Source organism: Haemaphysalis longicornis, unplaced genomic scaffold (assembly GCF_048455015.1).
Source record: "Haemaphysalis longicornis isolate Haplotype H1 unplaced genomic scaffold, Haemaphysalis longicornis Haplotype H1 scaffold_2, whole genome shotgun sequence".
NCBI lineage: Eukaryota > Metazoa > Arthropoda > Arachnida > Ixodida > Ixodidae > Haemaphysalis > Haemaphysalis longicornis.
This window is the reverse complement of record NW_027526295.1, coordinates 286,460,816-286,478,219: the sequence shown is the minus strand read 5'-3', so window position 1 is coordinate 286,478,219 and position 17,404 is coordinate 286,460,816. Positions and strand designations below refer to the sequence as shown.

The following is a 17,404-nucleotide window of genomic DNA, read 5'->3' as shown; positions in this document are numbered from 1 at the left end:
GTCGTGCACAAGAGAGAATGCGAGGGGTCACTACGCGCTGTTTGCGCACGGCCTCGTGTGGCTAGCTGTCGCGGTTCAGAGTCGAGAAATGAGGATCTATAGCTTGTCGCTTGCAGGCTATTTGAGTTGACCCCATAAACACTAGTTGTCGGTAGTTTGCCGGTAGGGTTTCGTGGATTTTTTGTGTCCGTCAACTAATAATGTAGATGCAAAAGCGTGTGGTGTTCTCGAGTGTACACTTGTCCGTTTGCGTGCTTGATTGCTTCTATTTGGCTCCGTACTAGCGTTTACTCGACAAGTTGCCGTTTCCCATTTTGAGTTGCAGCTCTCTTCTGTCGCCGTAATCGAGAAGCCGCGTGTAGTCCCGTTTCTCGTACACCGGTGACGTCGAAAATTTTCAAGTGTGCGGGGCGTGTGAAGATGCTGCACCCCGATTACCCACCTCCAAGAGATACGCCTACACACCGATTCCAGACCTTCTTCCGAGGTTGGATGACACTGAGGAACGGCTATTCGCGGCCAGGGTTCCGTCAAGAGCTCGTACCTCTAGTCACGCTTCCATCTCCTTCGCTGGTCATCCACATTCACACGGCGGAGCGGCCTCAAATATTACAGCGAAACTGTGTATGGCTAGGGTTTCATGCATTTTGTTCTTTGTTAGTGAAAACCTCGATATCAAGAAAAGGCCTTGAGGTAAAGCCACCTTCGTCGCGAATGCAATAGCCCAAAACGGCTGCAAGACTTGTCTTATCAGAAGCCCCCCTCCCCCCAACTAAAATGACATATGAGCCGCTATGACGACTCTGTCCTAACTCCACGTTTCATTTTCTCATCGTGATAGGTTAGTTCACTGTGAAGTTGTGAGCGTCAATACATGGGAATCCAGCCTTTCGAAGGCATCCATGGTGACGAAATCGACTGAAAGCAGCTAGGTAGGCTGATCGCAGATTTCCGTCACTGGTGCGGTCGCTTGCGGTTCCAGCTGCCAAACGTGAACACAACCAAGTCCTCCATTGCTGAGCAAGGCAGGGCCAGCTGGAAAGGCAGGTCGCTGCTCACGAAGACCCTTCCAGGGTCGAGGAGCAGCCGGACCAACCCAGGCCGAGCTCGCTCTCCGTGTGCCCACACTGTGGCCGTCTGGACCGGCGCGACCGGGGAGCGAGGGATGTATGAACTTAAAGACAAGCAAGGCAATGTCACCACAAATAGGGATAAAATAGTCACAGTAGCCGAGGAGTTCTAAAGAGATCTGTACAGTAACCGGGACATCCAGGATAATGCCGAACGAGAAAGAGTAGTTCAGAGGAGATAGACATCCCACCAGTAACGACCGAAGAAGTAAGGAAGGCTTTGAAAGAAATGAAAGGGGGCAAAACACCTGGTGAGGATCAGATAACAGCAGACCTCTTGAAGGATGGCGGAGAAATTGTACTTGAAAAACTGGCAAACCTGTATACGCAATGCCTAATGACCGCGAGTGTTTCGGAATCTTGGAAGAATGCGAATATCACCTTGATCCATAAGAAAGGTGACATGAAGGACTTGAAAAATTACAGGCCGGTCAGCTTACTGTCAGCCGTCTACAAGGTACTTACCAAGGTAATCGCTAACCGAATTTATGCAAACTTAGATTTCAGTCAACCTAAAGAACAAGCAGAGTTCCGTTAAGGTTATTCAATAATGGACCATATTCACACGATCAATCAGGTGATAGAGAAGTGCGCTGAGTATACTGAACCCCTATATATAGCCTCCATAGATTATGATAAAGCATTTGACTCGGTCGAAACCCTAGCAGTCATTCAGGCATTACGGAACCAGGGTGTAAATGAGCATTATGTAAAAATACTAGAGAATATTTACAATGGGTCCACAGCTACCATCATCCTCCATAAGGAGAGCAGTAAAATACCTATAAGGAAGGGCGTCAGACAAGGAGACACAGTCTATTCATTGTTATTCACAGGATGCTTACAAGAAGTATTCAGAACGTTAGATTGGGAACAGGTGGGATTAATGGTTAATGGAGGATACCTCAGTAACTTCAGATGTGCTGATGATGTTGCCTTGCTAAGTAACTCGGCGGACGAATTGCAAAGCATGCTTTCCGCACTGGACAAACAGAGTAGAACCATGGGCCTGAAAATTAATAACCAAAGTAATGATCAGTAACCTCGGGACAGCACAGCGGTTTGAGATAGGTAGAGAGGAAGTGGAAGTGGTAAGCGAATATATCTACTTAGGCCAAGTTGTGACCCCGGATCCCAACCATGAGGCGGAGATAATTAGAAGGATAAGAATGGGGTGGGGTGCATACGGCAGACATTCTCAGATAATGAATAGTAGCCTACCATTGTCCCTGAAGAAGAAAGTGTATGACAGCTGCATCTGACCGGTACTCACCAACGGGGCAGAAACTTGGAGGCTCACTAAGAGGGTTCAACTTAAATTGAGGACGACTCAGCGGGAAATGGAGCGGAAAATGACAGGTGTAACATTAAGGGACAAGAAAAGAGCGGAGTGGGTCAGGGAACAAACGCGTGTTAAGGACATATCAGTAGAAATTAAGAAGAAGAAATGGATGTGGGCGGGGCATGTAATGCGAAGGCAAGATAACCGTTGGTCATTAAGGGAAACAGAGTGGATCCATAGAGAAGGCAAGCGTTGCAGGGGGCGGCAGAAAGTTAAATGGGCAGATGAGATCAAGAAGTTTGTGGGGATAAATTGGTCGCAGTTAGCAGAGGACCGGGGTAATTGGAGAATAATGGGAGAGGCCTTTGCCGTGCAGTGGGCGTAGATAGGCTGGTGGTGGTGGTGATGATGATGATGATAATATACAAGGAAAAACTTCTTGCCAACAGTAGAAGCTACCAACTCGTTGTTCCAATCTCTCTGCGAGAGGACGCTTTGAGGGCTGTTACGAGTCAGCCCTCCGATACCCTGATGATGATGATTGATGATTGCTATTGGTTGCCCCGTTGTAGCGGGGTGATGACATTCGCGCGTTAGCGCGTTCTGCAACTGTTGTGCAGTGCTCCGGTGCTTTGCGGCAGAGTATACCCTCCTCGAACATGTCACTACGTACGCCTGCGGCCTGGGGACTCTTGGCAGTGATTCAAGCCGTTGCAGCTAGAAAAAATTGGCCGCGTATCTGCTACTTTCGTTGCAAATGTCGTCAAAAGGCGATAGTATTTGTCGACATTTGCCAAGTAAATGCCTCTCTTCGCTTTCCCGATCACCTCTAATGCTGTTCCTCTTCCGTCGCGCTCCCCCCAAGGGAAACACGTAAAGGTTTGCTCAAGTTCATTTATATTTACCGCGTTCCACTACTCCAGGACGGGTGCCTCGATGCCAACGCTGCCGTACGGCGGAGGCGCGCGTGAAACGAGGTGCCCTACTTCAACGTTTATAGAACAGCGTTGCCCTACTCCAAGTTGCGTTCCAAGCAGAACGTGCAACCTATGTATTGGAACCTTTCGTAACTGTTGCCGCTTGATTTCTTAAAATGTCGCCAGAAGCTACAGGGGCGCGGGCGACAGCAGGCGACGGAGCGACTTTTTTTTCTGCAGTACATGTAGTATTTCACTTCGCAAAAATCAAGCATGTATGATTCTTTTTATAAAGGAACACTGTAAACATCACTTATTTATTAATTTTCTGTCCTATATTTGCGTAATACCTTGCTCTTGTTCAACAATGTTGACAAGTATGAACACTGGAACAGACAGACAGACAGACAGACAGACAGACAGACAGACAGACAGACAGACAGACAGACAGACAGACAGACAGACAGACAGACAGACAGACAGACAGACAGACAGACAGAAATTTCTGGGTTTAGGTAGCCCAAGAAGACTAAGACTATCGTCTTTAATATAAAAACAAAGTGTTCATGTAGAGACGTGCCTCGGCGAAGCGGACGCTGCTCGCGGAGATCTCCTCTTCCCCTCTTTCAGGCTCAACGTGCGCCCCTACTGCCGGCCCCCACGAACTCTGGAAACAAAGTATTTGCGCGTGTTTGTAGTCTTTTCGCGTCGTGTGCAAAATCATTAGGAACGCGGGGGAGCCGTTACTGCTTGTGTGTATCAATCCGGTGCTTTCTGTGGCCAGATGCCGGATTCGGCTATTAATAGCCAAATTGGGCTACTTTGTGTTCGAATTGGCGTCGAAGTTTTCATTTGGGCTATTGGGCTATTTTTGGGCTACAGTGGACCACCCCCAGTAACCACGCGGGCCTGCAAACGACCCCGGCTTCGTGCGTTCCTGCACCGTGGGCAGCGGAACGGAATGGCACAGCAACGTGAGCCGGAACAAGCAGGCAGCCGAGTAGACAAATAAATAGTACCGAAGCCACGCAAGCAAGTACCGGCGCTCGGCTGCTGCTTTTAGACTCCCAAGAACTGAACTTCAGCATGTGTTTTGTCAACTTGCCTCATCCCACGTCTGCTAAGCGTTGGGATGACATCAGCAGGGAGCATTTGTACTGCCTTGACCCGTTGTTCGACAAATCCATTGAAGTCGCAGCGGGCGGCCACAACGGCAGTTGATCGTTTGGCGGTGAAGATTCGAGAAGCCCACTGTAGAGGCGGTGAGTCAGTTGCGCCCGTACGTAAAAGGCGACTCGCAAGAGCAAAAAGCGCAAGGATGATGCGGGCGAAAGGCAGTGTAAGTCAACTGCCAGATCTCAGGTATCGGGAGAGACGCCTTTCTGTTTCGTGGAAACAACTGAATTCAACGACAGTGGTTTTGTTTATTGGCAAGCAATTCGTTTTAAGAGCCGGATCGCTTTGGCAATGTGAGCTCGGACCCTGAGCGGCGTTCCCCAACACGTTGGTGCCAAACCTCGCGAACCACAGCAATTATGTAAGAGAGGATCATGGCGTGGAAGGCGGGGTGAAAGGTGACTGACGGACACTCAAGGAAAGGCGGGGGGGGGGGGGGGGGGGGAGAGAGAGACTGGGATTGGTGCAATTTTACCCGGGCTGGTCATCTTCAAGACGACGAATACTACTTTACAGTTGAGGGAAAACTTGGCATTACGATTGGACAGGGCAGTATTGTTTCTTTCTGTTCTGAACTGTTTAAAACGTCCTGTATATAGCAAGTGAAATAAAGAAGTGTTCATTCGAGTTGTTCTAGAGGTCCATCGGCGCTTTTCTAGAGAAAACCTGAATTTTGTGTCTGGAAACTTAGTATCGCTTGCTCCAAACGAAATTCAATGATGTGGCAAAGGGTATCCGGACCATGAACGAATTCTGGGTGAGCGTGGAAAACGCAAAAATTCTGGGCCATCACCATTAACATGAAACTATGGGGAGGGGCGAAGCATGAAGTGTATAAGCGTATTCTTGGCGCCTTGGCGTTTTTTCCAACGGAGATGAAACCATGGGGGCTGGAGATATACACATTTGTTTTCTCCACACTACTGTGCACGGTGGAGGAAAATTCCATTTCTGGGTTCAGAAGTTCCCTAATTTTAGACTTTTTTTTTTCGGAGGTTTCTTAAGAACGCCGTGCAAATTTCCCTGCATTTTCTTTTTGCAGATGATAGAGCTTTACGAAGATTCTATTCCGTTTTGGGTGTTAGCCAGCGCCACCTATAGCTACTTTACGTAGCCTTTTGGGCGAAGACGCCGTTCAGAGAATCAGTTTCAGCCCGAACTAAATTTCACTACACCTACTACACCTACTGCTCAGCAGAATTTGACTATGCGTTTCACATCTCGTACTAAACAGCATGCTCACTTTGCATGCTAAAGGTTTAAGCTAAAACTGACTGCCGGCATATAAAAGGACAAGACATTGTTGGGTAAATGAGGTTCACCACCGGGTCTGCTGGCGCCTTCTCTTGTTAACAGCACGCGGACTAAGGCGCACCCGAACTATTTTTTTGCATATTGCGGAGGAACACATGCGAACAGACTTCAGTCCTTCAGCCACCACCGCTTTACAATTTACTAGCTCTTTCTCGTGCAGTGTTCTCTCCTCTATGGTCCCATCTGTTTTATGAACTGAATTGGAAGCGGTCTTGGATACTTGTGGCTTGCGCGAACATGACTGCGGATATTTGAACATAAATCCGGCGAAGTGTTGAGGAAGTAATGGGGCGAGGCCCGGTTTACTGACATTATTTTTTCTTTTTACTCCATGACTCCTAAAATTTCCTCCACCTATTAAATATTCCCTTCTCCGCCTTTATCAAAATTACGGCCGAAAATTCCCGAAAAAGAGAAAATTCCCCATGCGGAACATCACTGGGAATACAGCTTTGCTGTAAAAGTCTCTTGTCTTTGAAGCACGAAGCTCTCTAGCGTGAGGCGTAAACGAGTGTCCTGGTGTTTTAGTACCGAGACTACATTAGACAACGACTACGACGACGATGACAATGAGACGCCAACAGCCCCAACCCCTAAGGAACTACAAAACTAAAACCATTGCCGCAATCCCGACGTTATGTCTAAGCTAGCGTTCTCCGTGCCATCACTACCCGTGTAAAACGCTGTCGTGGAACGAGTGTTCAGCCAAGTCTCGCTTACTAAATCTACCTTCGAAATTAAATGTCTAACGAGACATTAGTAGCTCTCCTTCACGTGAAGTTTGGTTTGGCCAGGAACGCAGGCTGCTGCAAGAGTTTTCAACCGGGCCAAGAATTTTTATCCTGTTTTACTTCAAACATTATGTATAGGCCCGCTCCCATATAAGATCGTGATGGCTACGATTCCTTTCTAGCCACTGTACTATCTGCCTACTGTCCAGTCTAGTGTATCCTTTTTTTGTTATAGAGTTTGTTTTATTGACTTTTAGTACATGTGAGTGTATGCTTGTAAATACTCTCTTGCCGTTTGCACATATACAGTTAGACGGTCAGTTACGCGCCCTGGTTTCTGACTCCGGTCATCTTCCTGTGGCGCATGGCTTTCTTGATAATATTGTGCCGAGAATAAACTGGTGGTGCGCGCGGTGCGACAACAGCCACACCGCTCGAACCTCAGACGTCATGATTGGAAAAAGATATGCCCTTTGGAAAAGTAAATTTTGAATTTTGAAAAGTAACTTTGAAAATGAACTGGGCAATTTTCGGGCTACTTATAATTTTCGCATTTGGCTACATTTTGGCTACTACTGAGGCCGATTTGGCTGTTTGTGGTTCGAAAGGTGTGGTAACAATGTCTGCGGCCGATGGCAGTCGCATCGGGCTGCTGTTAGGAGCGCTTTCCTGCTCTAGTCCGGCTGTAACCTCGCCCGTAATGGTATTGTTTCTGTATCATCGCAGTTCACCTCTCGGCATGCAGTAAACCAGGTAAGTTCGCCTTCGGCTTACTGTCAACACCAAGGCACCAACTCCTGCTGGCCGCTCGACCACCACACATGACGAAGGCGACGGAGCCCGGTTCGGGAACGCCTTCTCAAATGTAACAGGGCCTGCCACGACAAACCAGCGTCTGCTTATTGAGGTTACACCTGGACATTGGAAAGGACTCAACAAAGTTATTACTGGGCTAGGCTTGCAAGAGTTGTCAGGCACTACGTCCATTCTTGCCGTGACTGTCAGCGACGCAAAGCGCCGCCAAACCGTCCAGCCGGTTTCCTTCAGCATGTTCGAATTCCTGCGGGGCAGTTCGAACGAGTCGGAATGAACCTACTTGTCCATTTTCAATCACCTCGCAGGGTAGTGAATGTATTGCGACGGCTACATATGGTCTTACCCGTTTTGTGGAACCAAAGGCTGTCTCCCGGACCACTGAAAATGGAATAGTTCAGTTTTTATCGCGAACGTAGTGCTTCGACTCGGCGCTGCTGTTATCGTACCTACGGACAGAGGTGCAGACCTCTACAGACAAACGTGTGAACGCCGTCGTGACGCTGAGTGCCACACCACACCGATGACCACCAAGGGGCTTACCGAGCGCGCAAATAAAACTATTGCGGGCGTGCTGAGCATGTATGTGGACGTCGAAAACAGTGTGGTTCTTTCTGAATTCACGTTCGCCTATAACAGGAAACGACACGGATCACGCCTTTTCGGTATACGGCCGAGAAGTGCCTACCACGCCAGACGCCGTGTTACCTCAAGACGCAAGTTAAATGGCGCCACTGCCTTTGCGTTCACCCAGCGTGCTGAAGACGTACGGCAGCTTGCGCGCCTGAACAACCCCAACCCCAACGTTACAATCTCGGGCACACACACGCAGTGTTTGAAGGAAGTCTGGGTATGGACCGCTGTTCCTCGACAGTGCCTTTTGAAAAAGTGCTCCGCTCTTTTCTGACTCCTTCAGGTTTAGTGACTTCACTTGTGAGGTTGTTCCTTACGATTATGCTTCACCAGCACGCCGTTAGCCCAAGCGGAAGGGGCGCGCGTGAAGCCGCATTCTCCTCGCAGAGGAATAACCTATGCCTGGTACCGCTTGGCCGCTGTGGCTGGCATTGGGGTGATGACTTTTTGAAGCGGGTAAATGTGCGCTGGCTGCGCCCCAGACGGAATGCCTTGAGCCGTACTTGAACGGGTGAGCGCGTGTAGCGAGCCAGGTGTGGCAACGATGGCGGAGGGTGCGTGCCGTTCCGGTGTGCATGCTGGGCTGGAGGGAAACGAAGCGGCACTGTGACTGCACTATCCAGGGCCCATTCGACCGATCCGTCTCTCCTAGCTTACCCGTCGCTCACTTATGCGGCGCCATCCTTCAACACTACCGCGAAACCCCTCCCGCCACTTTACCCGACCGCAGGCCGTCACACCCAGACTCTTACGAACTAATACTTACCCACACCCCAAGCACTCGGAGACTTATACCGATCAGATGCAAGGCTCGTGAAGCCACACTAGCACACATAATCTGGTCTTGCCCGAAGGCGCCACAAACTTTCGTGAAGACACGTCATGTCTGGGAGGCAGCTCTGCGAAGCTGTGACCAGGGGCCGAATTCTCTAAAACGACGGGGCGTCGCTTTGAAACGACGCGGTAGCGCCATGCAAATGCATGTGTTCTGGGGTTGGGGCCGTCGCTTTGGGGCTACCCGCAGGGGCAATCACCGCAGAAAAGCGCTGTGGCAAGGGCGCGAAGTGACACCCACTGCCCCCCCGTCGTTTCACTTGTCGCTTCGCGCCCTTGCCACAGCGCTTTTCTGCGGTGATTGCCCCTGCGGGTAGCCCCAAAGCGACGGCCCCAACCCCAGAACACATGCATTTGCATGGCGCTACCGCGTCGTTTCAAAGCGACGCCCCGTCGTTTGAGAGAATTCGGCCCCAGGAGACCGAACTGCGGCTGGTCCGCCTGGCCGTGGACACGTCGGCACCGGTGGCCCGCCTCACGAGGGCGCCGGGGGTGGGGGGCATGGGAGATAGCAAATGTTTATTGAAAGAAAAAGAGGTCATCCCGAGAAACTGATCTCGTCCCGCTACTTCCCACTGGGCCGAGGGCACGGGGGACAAACACAGAAAGAAATGAGTTTGGAAGGTATGAGAAATGACCGTGAAATCGACGAATGAACTAGTCTCACATACAACGGGGTGCCTACTCAGATTAGCACAGTCCACTTTTCAGCACATGATTATTGTCTGACACACGGGTCGCTGAGGCGAGGGAGCTTGGCAACATACGCACCGGCTGAGGCCCATTGCTAATACTGCAACGCCTAGGCTGCTGGGCCACCCGCAAGGGTCTGAACAGAACAGAATAAAAGTTTATCTCTTTCTGTCTCTCGGCGGAGTTTCGGGAGGCGCAAGTTGGCCTTAATAAATTCCCCTTCATTTTCGCGAGCTGTTGTAGAGCGTCAAGACCTAGATGTTTTCTTTTTCTACCCTGCAGTTCCCATTGTCAGTTCAAACACGATGTGCCGACACACACGCACACAGCAGCGCGAGCGAACGCACCCGTGGAGTAGAAGTAAATTCGACAATGAGCAGTTGAGAAGAATGCACAGTAGTTTCTATTTCTTTATTTAACAAAAAGCTGTACAAAGCAACGCCAGCCTCAACAGAACCAATATGCAGATTGACAATGTGTAAATTTGTGTCATCAAAAGTGCACACATGTGGAATTGTTTCTATCCGCTGAACGAAATAAACGTTATTTGCGATCCCTATCGTTCCGTGAACACGACATTTATACCGACAAACCTTGCATCCCCGACAGTTAAACCCCTTTTGTTCATCAAAAATTCTGCAACACTTCATATCAGCGGCGGCTCGTTAACATCGAAGACCTAGTAAGTGTAAGAACTACGATTAATCAGCGTGTCAAATGACCAGTCCGTTTACACCGCGCCATTTGACCATCTGAAGAACTTGGTTTGGCTCCTTTGTGCCGCACAGATAACGGCATTAGAAACAGTCTAGACACACGTATATACATATACACACTTGCATGCTTGTTCGACGTATGTAATGCTTTCCCAACAAGGTTTCTTTCTGTACAACGTGCATGTTCGTCCATAAAATAAAGAAACGACTGGGCCAAAACACCGCCTTTGTGCTCGTCCAGCGATGTCCAGCACCTCAAAGCGGGCACGCGGACAACTGCGGATTTGTAGCACTTGGATAGGCCACACGTTTCGTGTGCTCGACCCTTGTAGTGCCACGCGTCCAAAGCAGCTGATTGAATATTTCAGTGATTGCTTGCTGTATGCGCCATCAAGCATCGAGCTCATTAAGCGCTGTGGTGTTCTATTTTGTTGGCATATATCACTTTGCTATACGCTAAAAGCAGCAACTGCCGGCATCAACCGGCACTGGCAGCTTGACGTTTAGCGAGTACAATGAGTACTTTTTCCAGTCATACCTGTTGGCCACATTAGACCTCGAAACGTAACCTTTTATCTAACGTCTTGTGCTTTGGCTCAGCATTAGGTAGCCTTCAAGTTGAGTTTTGCGACGCGTAAAGCAGCGGCATAAGCATTGTGCGTCGAGGTGTACCTACAGTGGCGGAAATCAGAACACGGAGCGGGGGGGGGGGGGGGGGGGGATTACCTGGCATGCCTCCATTAAGGTCCATCCTTCTTCTGCCACTGGTGAAACGCTCTTGCATTACAGTGAGCAAGTACGTGCAGGTTCGAAAACGAAAGCCAGAAAAGGAGGAATTCGATCTACATCAAGGCACCCTACCGCGATAGCTGCTGACACGGTGCGCCACTCGGACCACGCGGCACTCAGCTACGTACCCGCCCCGGCGAAACCAGCCAGGGCGGAGAACCGAGTAGTGCGCCCTCACCAAGGAGGCGATGATCCTTCCCTAGTTTACGTAGTGGAGCCTCAGCGAGACAACACAATGTCAGGTGGGTCACCGTATTCGCGAAGCCAGACGATAAAAAAAAAACGCGAAAATCATTTCCGCCAATGTATCCCATATTACCAACGGGACTGTTTAAAGGAGCCATGAAGACAAAATACAAGTTGGGTTTATTAGAAAGACTGCTTAGTCCCGATAACAATGATACCAATATCATCGCAATCTTCGAACAAATAACGGAGATATTGAAGAAAACGTGTGAAGCTGTCGCGACCCCCTAGCCAATTTCCCGCAACTTTTCTATGACGTCACGGAACCTTGTTTGCGCGATTGGCGGCCGCCTAACTGACCTGTCGCGACGACACATGACTGGACGTCTGTAATGGGGCCTCTAGTTCCATTTGACCGCATCACTTCAATGCTAACCTGCAGTTAACGCACTGAAAATTATGTTTTATTGTTGGCCCGTATGACGTCATTCTTGCTCATAACACGTCACTGTGGCGCAAAATTTGAAAGTTTTTAAATACTTCTTGCTTTTTTTTCGTTAAAAAACATCTTTTGTGGCTCTAATGGTGCTGGGTGAGATACTGAATCCTAGTTCTTTCAAATTAAACGAAGTTGTATTTTCTCTTCATGGCTCCTTTAAGCTGGAGCCTGGTTCGGTGTCGTTAGGGGGAAAAATTCACGCATCTCCACGAAGTGAATCATGACGAGTGGGCGAAGCACTGGGGATCGTTCTTACCGTAAATCACCCATGGCATTGCCCACTCGCGCATGTAAATGAGTGACAACGCGTGTGTAAGTATATACAATTCCAATCCAGTCCAATCCGATACAATTAATTTCAATTCAATCCAATCCGTTTCAGTCCAATCCAATCCAACAGAATGCTCCTCTTGCATGTGCAACACTGTGTACACGGACCCCAAGCCCCGGACAAAGCAAAGTCCTCAGGTGCTTTGCCCCTAAAAATACCAAGAAAAAGAAAACTGCTCCGCCTGTAAAGGGTGCACCACCGCAGACATGGCACTATAACAGTGAAGCTGGCTTTCGCCCCTGTTCGAGTGCGCAGTGCGCAGTCGACCTGTTCGGACGTGTTTTTCTGGTGCTCCGACAACAGCGTGTTTCTACAGTGAAGGACAGCGAAACGGCAGAGACAGCGCAGGACAACCGAAGCTGAGTATTTACCTGCACGGTTTCTTTCTCGTTGTGTCGGGGTTTCAGCCGAGATGACGCGTAGAAAGCTGGTACAGTGTGGTAGCTGTCCGCGGCACGTAGACGCAGAAGAGTTTCAGCGGGATGGCGGCGAGGCAGACGAAGGGGCAGGTACGTGTCGGTTATGCGTAGTGGTGTCGCGGCTAGAACGCGTAGAAGCGGATAACTCGGGGTTAGCTAAGCGGGTTGCAGAACTGGAGGCAGCGCTAAGTAAGGAACGCGATGAACGGAGGGCCGTTGAGGGAAAGTTAGAAGCAGCTGAGAGGAAGCTAGAAAGGAGCGTCATTTCGCCAACAAATGACGACCACCTCGGCCCATGCAGCGCAGCGGAGGCATGCGCCGAGGTGACACCGGGGATGGAAGCAACAATAGGCAACAGCTACTCCCACGTGCTGCGAAATAGGACAGCAAAACCAGTCGATAACCCGGGAACCAGTAACGAGCGGCACGTGGCAGATGATAGCGTGGTAATCATTGCGGGTGACTCTAACATGAAGAGGAGCAGCGCTGCCATAGTGGAAAGGGTAATGGGGGATAAGCGTGTGAAGGTGGGGTGTTTCCCAGGTCAAACGATGCAGACGGTGATGACTGCAGCGAAGGGGCAGCTGGCCTTGTCTAGTAAAGCTAGAAACCTTGTGGTGATTGCCGCGGGGCTTAACGATGTTCTAAAGGGAGAGGAGGGAAAACTTGGCCAGGAGATAGCGAAGGGGGTAAAGGACCTGCGGGCGACGGCCCCAAATGTTCGCATTGCAGTCTGCACCGTGCCGGAGGTGATGAAGCAGGGCGTGCACACCGAACGGGTAGTACTCGCTGCTAACAGCGAGATCGTGAGGTGCGGCAGGGAACTTGGGCTTGAAGTGATAGACGTGAACAGGGTAGTGGGCAGCATCGGACATAGGCAAGCTTTTCAGTGGGACGGGATTCACTTCAGCCCCAGGCTAGGAAACAAGGTGGGGTGGCGCTTAGGTGGGAGAGCGGTAGCTTTTTTAGGGGGCCCCGCGCAGCTAAGGAAGGCAAACTAGGAGACGAAGGGGAAGCAAGAGACACTTGCACACTCAACGCTGGGAGGCAGCCAGGCCTAGAGCTAAACGGAGAACCTACGGACGTAACTGAGAGCGTTAACAGAAGCCATTTAAGTGGAAACAATGGAGCAAACAATTCTGAAAAAGACAAAAACAGACCCCGTAAGCGGAAAGGGAAAAACAAGTGCAATAAATATTTAATCAGCTACATAAATATGCAGGGAGGCAGAAAGCCAGATAAGTGGGTGGAAATTCAAAAGCAACTTGAACGGGAAGGAATAGACGTGTACGCTTTAGCCGAGACTCACCTCCGGGACCTAGAAGCCCCACCTATCATAGACAATTATGTCTGGGAAGGTTGCAACAGGACCACAGGAATGAAGAAAGGGGGAGGTGTTGGCATGCTCATTAAACAAGGGACCGACTGGCAGAGAGTGCATGAAAGTTGTAAAGAGCATCTATGGGTTAGAGGCACCATAGAGGGGAAAAATACATGGTTAGGAGTGGTGTATCTGTGGACCGGAAGTAGTGCTAGGGAGGAAAATGAGGAAATGGTAAACTGTTTGAGAAGAGATATAAACGATTTCAAAGATTCGGGCGAAATAATCATAGTTGGAGATATGAATGCCCATATAGAAGGTTTGGATGGATACACAGACCACAACGGTTCTCTAGTGATAGATCTATGCCAGGAAAATCGGCTTGTAATCGTAAACACGGAAAGCAAGTGTGACGGACAAATAACGTGGGAAAGCGGTAACAGACAGTCCAGCATAGACTACAGTTTAGTATCCGAGACAGTATACGGAAGGCTGCGGGAAATGAGGATAGATGAAAATGGAACAGACAGCTTAGGAAGCGACCACAAGCGGTTTAGCTTGCACTTTGGAGGAGCAACCCGGAAGAATGCAGAAATAGGTACAATAGGAGGAAATAATTTGAATAAGGAGCAGTTAAAGATCATCGCTGATAGATTGGAAGATGAAATCAATAAATATCCAGGCAAAAATTTGGATTACGACGAAATGATTGCGTTCATAAAGGGTAAGATGAATGAAGCAAAGGAACGAAACCGATGGAAAGGGAAGAGAAAGCCGAGAAGCTGGTGGAATAAGGAAATAAAAGAGGCTATTGACCAGCGAAGGAAGGCGTCGAGAGAACATAGAGAAGCAAAAAGAACTGGTATGGAACCGGAGGTAGTGAAGGAAAAGTGGGATGTCTACCGTGGGAAAAAACTAGAAGTGCAGAAAATGGTGCAAGCAAAGATCAAGCAGAAAAGCGAACAATGGATGGCAGAAATACGGAAGAAGGACAAAAGCGCATCCAAGAAGTTTTGGAACCATGTAAAATCACTAAGCTCAAAAAACGATAACCATCAAAAATTCCTGATTGATGAGGAGGGGGAACATTTAGAAGGAGAGCACGCGTTGGCGCATATTCATCGAGTGATTAGTGAGAAGTTTAGGACAATAGTGTTAGAGAAACCTGCACCGATAACATCAGCGCCACAAAAGACTGCGGAAAGGGAAATAAGTTTGAGCAACCTTGATTGGAAAAAAGCAGAACAAAAGGTTTCCCCCCAGACAGCAGTGGGCCCGGACGGAATACCAATGCAACTGATAAACCTACTTGGACCTAAAAGTAAGGAATCGTTTATGAGGGCAATAGATAAGGTGATAGAAACCAAACAAATACCAGAGGACTGGTTAGAAAGTAGGATGAATTTAATATATAAAGGTAGAGGAGACAAAGCCAGTATTGATTCATACAGACCACTCACAGTAACATCAGTGGTGTATAGATTCGTAATGCAGGCGATAAAATCAGAAATTCAAGCATGGATGGAAGAAAATGAAATACTTGGGGAACTGCAGAATGGATTTAGACAAGACAGGCGACTGGATGACAATCTGTTCGTGATAACGCAATGCATTGAAATTGCGAAAGCACAGAATAGACCACTATGGATTACGTTCTTGGACATAAAAGGGGCATATGACAACGTAAACAGAGAGCGGCTGTGGAGAATGCTGAAACTCCAGAGATTAGATGACGAGTTAGTACAGTTCCTTATAGCAATCTATAAAGACAATAGAGTGCACCTTACTTGGGAAGGACAGAAATGCGCCCAGCAGGTCAACATCCATCGGGGACTGAAACAAGGATGCCCTTTGAGCCCAATACTGTTCATGCTTTACATGGCAGGGTTAGAAAAGAAACTGGAAGAAAGTCAAGTAGGGTTTAGCCTAACCCATATGCTGCAAGGCGAAGTGGTACAACAGCATATTCCGGGAATGTTATACGCAGACGACATTGTTCTTTTAGCTGATAACCAAACCGATATGCAGCGGCTAATAAATATTTGCGGCCAGGAAGCCACTGACCTCGGGTTAAATTTCAGTGCAGAAAAATCAGGAATAATGGTTTTCAATGACGCTACCACCGACGTAGTGTCTATCCAGCAAGGCGAATTACCTAGAGTGAAGGAATATAAATATTTGGGAGTGTGGATAAACGAAGGGGATAACTACTTAAGTACTCACGAGGAGCAACTTAAGGTTAAGGGAAAGCGAAACGCAGCTATAATGAAGCATAGAGCTCTGTGGGGGTATAACAAATATGAAGTAGTAAGAGGAATGTGGAAAGGAGTAATGGTTCCAGGCCTCACGTTTGCGAATGCTGTACTCTGCTTAAAATCAGACGTTCTATCAGGCCTTGAAGTAAACCAGAGAACGGTAGGACGTTTGGCCTTAGGCGCGCATGGAAAAACAACTAACGAAGCAGTTCAGGGAGATATGGGCTGGGCGTCGTTTGAAGTTAGAGAAGCTCAGAGTAAAATATGCTTTGAGATGAGGTTGAGGGCAATGGATCAACGAAGGTGGGCAGCTAAGGTTTTTAGGTACCTATACTTGAAAAGCGTGGACACGCAGTGGTTAAGGAAGACTAGACGGCTAACGATGAAATACGGAAAGAACAGTGGGGAATCCAAAACAGCCAAGGTAACCAAAAAAGAGGCAAGGCAGATTGAAATGAATAAATGGAGGGAAAAAATGGAAGCTGAAACGTCGTTAGAGATGTACAGTGCTGAGAAGATGAACATCAGAAAGGAAAATTTCTACGATAATTCCCAGGGTAGTGCTTTGCTTTTTGAGGCTAGAGCAGGGTGCCTGCGAACTAAGAGTTTTGTGGGGAAGTATTCACAAAATGATGGGGTATGTGTGGTCTGCGGAAAAGAAACAGAAACTATGCGGCACATAATGTTAGAATGTGAGGGTATCCATCCAAATCTACATGAGAATATTGGGCTTTCAGAAGCCCTAGGATTTAAGGGTATCAGTGAGGAAGTTAACTTCAAGGCTGTCGAGGGGACGAAAAGAAGATTAGAATGCTGGTGGATGAAAAGCAGAAAGGGGAATATTGCCTAGGACAGTTACCACCTGTAACAGGGAAAAGAAAGTATTTCGGGCCTAATAAGCCTTAGGGCCTGCCATAAGCAGCGCTAGTATTAAACCAAGAGTGTAAAACATGGTTATATTAGTTCTTTTTGGTAAGATGACATGTCATCACCCCGCTTCAAAGGGGAAACCAATAGGAATCATCATGAATCATCATCGAGTGCGAGCCCAAGGGGGTAGGCGAATGCGCACCCCTTACTAAACCATTTGAAAGGTGATAGCCTTTCTTGGTCTAGGCGGAGAAACAGCGGAGCTGCGAGGTTGACCCAGCTCCCCCCCCCCCCCCTCTTTGTGATCCGCCCTGCAGTGTGGGTGACCGACCGGAACGGCCTTGTAAAATCTGGCTAAACTTGGTATCACCCCTTAACACTTAGCATGGCCTAGCAAAAGCGGAAGATGCTAGGTCGACCCCGCAGCTCCGCTGTTTGTCTAGCCTTGCACCACTAGTGCAAGCTGTGGCAATTTTTTTTATCGTCTTTTCACCT

General features: G+C 48.6%; 1 protein-coding gene across 1 annotated transcript in view; it reads left to right on the top strand.

The window, feature by feature from the left end:
* C12.1 (spliceosome-associated protein CWC15) overlaps nucleotides 1-17,404 on the top strand; it is a 385,811-nt gene that overhangs the window by 72,561 nt on the left and 295,846 nt on the right. The window lies entirely within an intron of this gene.